Source organism: Trachemys scripta, chromosome 6 (assembly GCF_013100865.1).
Source record: "Trachemys scripta elegans isolate TJP31775 chromosome 6, CAS_Tse_1.0, whole genome shotgun sequence".
Lineage (NCBI taxonomy): Eukaryota > Metazoa > Chordata > Testudines > Emydidae > Trachemys > Trachemys scripta.
In genome coordinates, this window is record NC_048303.1 from 73,666,184 (window position 1) to 73,671,992 (window position 5,809).

Below are 5,809 nucleotides of genomic sequence, written 5' to 3' on the forward strand. Positions count from 1 at the left end.
CAGTTTTCATTTTGATGCTGGAAGAAAGGTGCTGATTAAAGATTCTTCAGTGTGTCAGTTGATAAGGTAAGAGCCTCAGGTTAAGTAGCAATATTAATGTTCTTTCAAACTTGGCTTGGGTCACTCCCCAGCCTCCCAATAACATCTCAATTTCAATTGGAAAAAAATGAGTTTGAAGTAGCCAAACACATATAATGTTTTTCTTTCTTTTTTTCCCCTCCAAACCTTAAATTCTTTTGCCTTGTTCAAGCTCCCTAGTGTTTTATGTGAGAATTCAGAAGTCTGGTTCTCTGGAAACAATTGTTATGTCAGCTGATATTAACACAGCAAGCACTTTAACTATTTTTCCACCATATCCATCAAAGGCAATGGCCAAAACCTTCTCATTTCTCTTCAGCAAAGTTTCTCATTTTCCTCTAATTCCATCACTAGACCGCCTCTGTGCATGCTCACTTTACAAATCTATCAAGTCATTTAACTGAAATGACTTTAGGAAACTTTTTTGGTAGTCATTTATGACACATTTGAACTCTTTAGGTCATAAGAGAATGAAAAATATGCACAGTTTCATTTACATGAATAATCTAAAATTGTCTATCACTATAACTAACTCACAAATTGGGGAAGTGGAAATGGTTTTTCTCCCCCCACAATCACCTAAAAACAGTCAGAAGAAAAACAGAGCAAGAGATCTGCTACTAAAACTTGGAAAGATCTAGTTGCTATTGCTGCCCGTGACAATGGGACGTTCATAGTGTGCACAATTAAACAACTATTTTAGAGATGTCAATTCCAAGTTTTTCCAATGAACATTGTTCAAGGAAGTACAAGGGGAAATTAGCTGAAATGTAGTTTATTATATGTATTTATATCACAAGGTGGTTGCAATTAAAGGCTTAATGTAGGAGAGAATCAGGCTCTCAGTGTTTACTAGCAATTCTATAGCAAGGTATCTAAGTTACAACAGTTTCTGCCTAGGAAAATGGTACTGTGATACTTTTTACATGAAGCAAATAGCCCTAAGAGACACCCGAAGCTACATTTCAGTTTTAAATAATAGCTCAAGAATTTATACAAGAACTACTATTAAGAGGAGTAAGCCCCTTTGGTACAGTTACTGGATTTATTTAAACAGAAGAATCATATCAGAATAACTCCAACATAATTTCTTGATGCACTCAGGATTTAAAAACTCCCATTAGCATTAACACAGGTTACCACCAGTAAATTTGCCTTGTAAAGCAAGAAGAGAATAAGATCCTAGAACATACAGGACTACATACACTCTGAGTGATAATATTTTGAGGAATTTAATTATCACCTCAATGAGGCAGAAAGAAATTTGAATGTGAAAATCCTAGCGGAGTTATTAATGGTAATTATCCATTTCAATTTCTTGCATAGCAATAAGGGTTGGGGGGGGGGGGATACATACAGACACATACAAAATTGTCCTTATAGATGAATCCATATTCATCCATACACAGGTTCTCAGACTAAGGTCTACAGAGCACTGTCTAGAGCTATCTAGCTAGCTAGTGGTCTAAGAAGAACAGCATAAAGGGCACAGATCCCAACCATATACTATCCAAAATTGCATTACTTTTTTTTCCTGCCATATCATGCTGCAAACTCACAGCTAATTTTGCATGTCTAATGTTCTTTCCACTGTTACCCCCAGATCTCTTACCAGCTTCCCATGGATTTTCCCTCCTATTGAGCAGATTATTAATAATTCAGTTTTACATCGTGATAATGAAAGTTATGCATGTAAAACACTGTTGAACCTGTTCTCAGAAAAACTATAAACTATTTGAAGCAGCATATTCTGAAGAGCAATTCAGTGATAGAAAACAGATAACTCTAAAATGAAACTCTTGTAAGGGTTCATTTTAGCTAATATGTTCCAGAAATACAAGACAACTTTAAAAACACCTTGCAAATTGCAGATAATCCTTAATACTCAACTGTTTTGCAGAGAAAGACCTTGTATTATCTAGAAAAAGACCTCTAGAGTAAAACTCCATATCTCTAGGTTCTCATTTAAAGGGGAGCAATTTAATAAAAACAACAAAGACAGAAACCAAGAACATTAACTTTCACTTTGCCTAGTTACATGCTAGTATTCTTGCTGTAATTATAACACAGAGGTCATTCCATAGGAATTACCAGCCTTCAAATGATATGAGACAATTATTCTCAAGGGAGTCAAACAAATTTGTAATACAAATACAGTTGAAATTTCAGACATCAATCTCTTTTTTACCATAGCATGGGAACAAGGGAGCTGTGAAATGTAATTTTACCCTAAGGCCCAACAAACGATCACATTAAAATGATTTTTCCCTCCCAAAAAACCTTGACATGTGAATATATCCTAGAAAATGAACATAGTGTTCAGCTTTTATAATACAGTTTCCTGTGGGTAATAGCATTGAAAAGAACCAAGAAAAAGTTCTGAGAGACTTTATGGATCTAGATATAAATTCACTAAACCACAACCAGTATGTAAAGACCAAGCAGACACATTAGAAATCGGACTAAGCATCAATATCCAGATCTGGATATGAACCTTCTCAAAGTTTCATACATTTGAATCTGGGGTAAGGATATAGCCCATTATAGGGATTCGGCTCCAAACTTCCACAAAGTTCAGATCCAGAGTTTTGATTTGGATTTCATTCTAGTGACTTTAGTGGGGACCCTTAAATTGACACTTAGGGAATTTCCACAATTTTTAAGAGCACTCACTATCTTGAACTAGAAGCAGCTTAATTGTTACAAAAAGTGAATTTCCCGGACAGAGAAAAATGACAGTGCTTCATTTCAGCCCAAAGTGAATAAGAAATGAATGAATTAAAAAACCCCATAACAACCCACAACCTTTCACGAATTATAACAGGAACATCAACTGTAATTGTAGCTGCTGCTGGGTACTACTCTCATTAACAGATACATTCTTTTCCCTTGGGACAGGAAAAAATAGGAGATGGTGAATGTAGCCTCTTATGCATCAGTGAATGAGCTTTATATCACCATGTTATAATAATAATGGAAAATTTAGGGGACTTTCCCCAAGGAGAATTCTGTTCTCATGAGCCAGTTATACCAATGCTTGGAAGAAATTGATAAAATTAGCTTTGAGTCCTTGTTATCCACTCATATACTATTTGTGTGTGCACCAGTGTTATTGTGGGTATGATACTGTGAATTTTAGTGTATATGGGTGGGAAAATTCTGCTGTCCTTACTCAGGTGGGTGTCTATTCATCTGTCTGCCTGAGTTATTTATACAGTGTCAGTCATAGTAGTATTGATTTAAACAACAGGATTTAGCTCAGTATGTGTGTTTATATATATTCAAAGTGGTGAAGTCGGAATGGATATAGGGGAACTGTTTTTTGGCTAATATTTGATTTACAGAAATCTATAACACTCTCTTTCTTTAGATAAGTGCATTTCTTCAAATCCCATTACTCAGAAAACAGGCTTCTTAGATATCTTTGCAGCTGACAAGTTACAATGTGACTTGACAACTTAGCAATACAGCACTTTATGGTTTTTATTGTATTTAAATAGTATACTTATTTTTAATCATATGTGGAATTTAGGCTTAGTCTTTATGAAATAAAATCTTTTTTTTTAGTTTTTCTTAGGCATTGCTTAATTTGTGCGTGTGTACACATCTATCTACAGAGAGAGAGGATGTGTATATACACACAAATTTTCTCTACTATCCATTTGTTATTATGATGCATTCTTGTCCTCAGTGAGGCATACTGTCAACAGCTGACTACAGGATCACATTAGGTATAGCCTGTGAAAATATTTTGGTTTACCTACTGACTTTCGTTGATTACACAAGAATGCTTCCCAAATGGAAGCTGACAAATTAATGAGACATGCAAACACGTTCCGGTGCAAGTGACTGCAAAACAAAGTTGTGCCTGTCTGATTGATGAGGATGATTGACTTAGGAAGCCTGTGCCGTGACCTCCCTAGGTACTTGGGATGAGGATAGTGGTTGAAATGTCATGTTTCTACTTACCAGATCGAATAATCTCATCTCCTCCTCTCATCCCAACAGTGCTTCTAAGGTACTGTAGCTTCCCCAAGAGATCTTGAAGAGTTAGAAAAATTGGGAAAAATCTGTGTGAAGAGTGGCAGACATCATGAAGCTGCCTTGAAGTGTTTTCTAGCAATACACCCACATCTAACCGTTGGTGGGAACCAACTTGGAAGCATATAATGCCCCAGCAAATTCCCAGCTGTACAAAAATTATGAGTCCCTGGTATCACATAGTTTCCTAAATTAGTTGTAAACTAATGTGTTGTTACATTGTTAAATTGGGGGAGAGGGAGATAGGGAATGTCTAGAACAGCAACAAGCAGAACAGTTAAAGATTAGATAGATAGATAGATAGACACACACACACACACACGGACTTTTTTTGTAAAATATAATTTTTTGCCCATTTTCATTTTTATCTGACTTAGACAAGTCTCAGATCATGGCAGTGGCTGGTTCTCTGATCATTACGATACTGTACCCCCCTGGTTTTCAAGCACACTTGAAGTTCTATTTACTGAATGTGGGGTCAGTACATTAAGCAACCTCAGGGTATGGGGGCATTTTGTTTTGATGGAGCAAGCCAAGGACTTCAGTAGGGCAACATTTTTGGTCTGAGATGAGGCCAAAAGAAAAGGTTAATCAGTCATTGCTTTCATTTCAACTCATGGTAGCAACTGAAACCTCAGTGCCAGGAACCTCGGGAGACTTACCTGTGGGAAGAAATCATGTCATGTCCTACAATGATGAAACTAAATTATGAAAAGGACTTAGATATAAAATTCCCAAAGAAAATCAAATTAAAATTAATGCTGAATCCAATAGTCATGTTAATTTCAAATAAAATGCTTGCAGATGGTTTTAAAAAGCTGTTGAACTTGCCTAAGCAGCCCAACCTCTGCATCTCTCCTGTGTGTATTTGACAAGTAAATTGAAATTTTTAAATCTATGAAAGCAATTATCAAAGAGCTGATGTGTCATATTTATATCCACTAAAATAGGGATAACTCACTTTAAATGTTAAAGAAGTCATTGACACGGATTCTCTCTAAATGCTCAGTTGTAACGACTCAGTCCAAAGGTAGCATATTCACCTAATTTATTTTATATATTCCTATTGCTGTACAAGTATTGCGTATTGTGATATATTAGTTTGATGTCATCTTAGCTTCACTCACATGAATTTTCTACTGTCCCATCTTGAGCACCAACTATTTGTGATGTGAGACCAGTAAAGAAAATTGTATAGAAAAGGAGCTTCATTTTCCAGATCTTTCAATTCATTTCTAGAGGAGTTAGAATTACATATGTCCAGAGGAAATCATGAACATGGGGAAAAAGGAACAGTTTAAAACTAACTATTTTTCTTCCTGTTTTTAGTTTAAAAGATTCAAGAATCACATAGAACCTTTGACATAGTATTTTTTTTCTTGTAAATCACTATTATCATCATCTTATGGTTATAAGAGGTGCCTCCATTATCTCTCTGTTGGCCTCAATCTTGCAGATTTTCAGAGGATACCCAGGAAAACTGATTACTTCTGCAAATCAGGCAGTAGAATTTAAGACTGAGGTCAGACAAACATTAGGACATTAGTTCTGGTTGTAGTTCTGGTAGCTGGGATTGGCTCACCATGCTTAGCCAACTCAGCAATTTAACTTTTAAAACAAATATTTTCATTTCTTTGCTATGAATCTGGAAAAGGGATAGAAACAAGGCCAGATCCTCCACTGGGGTAAA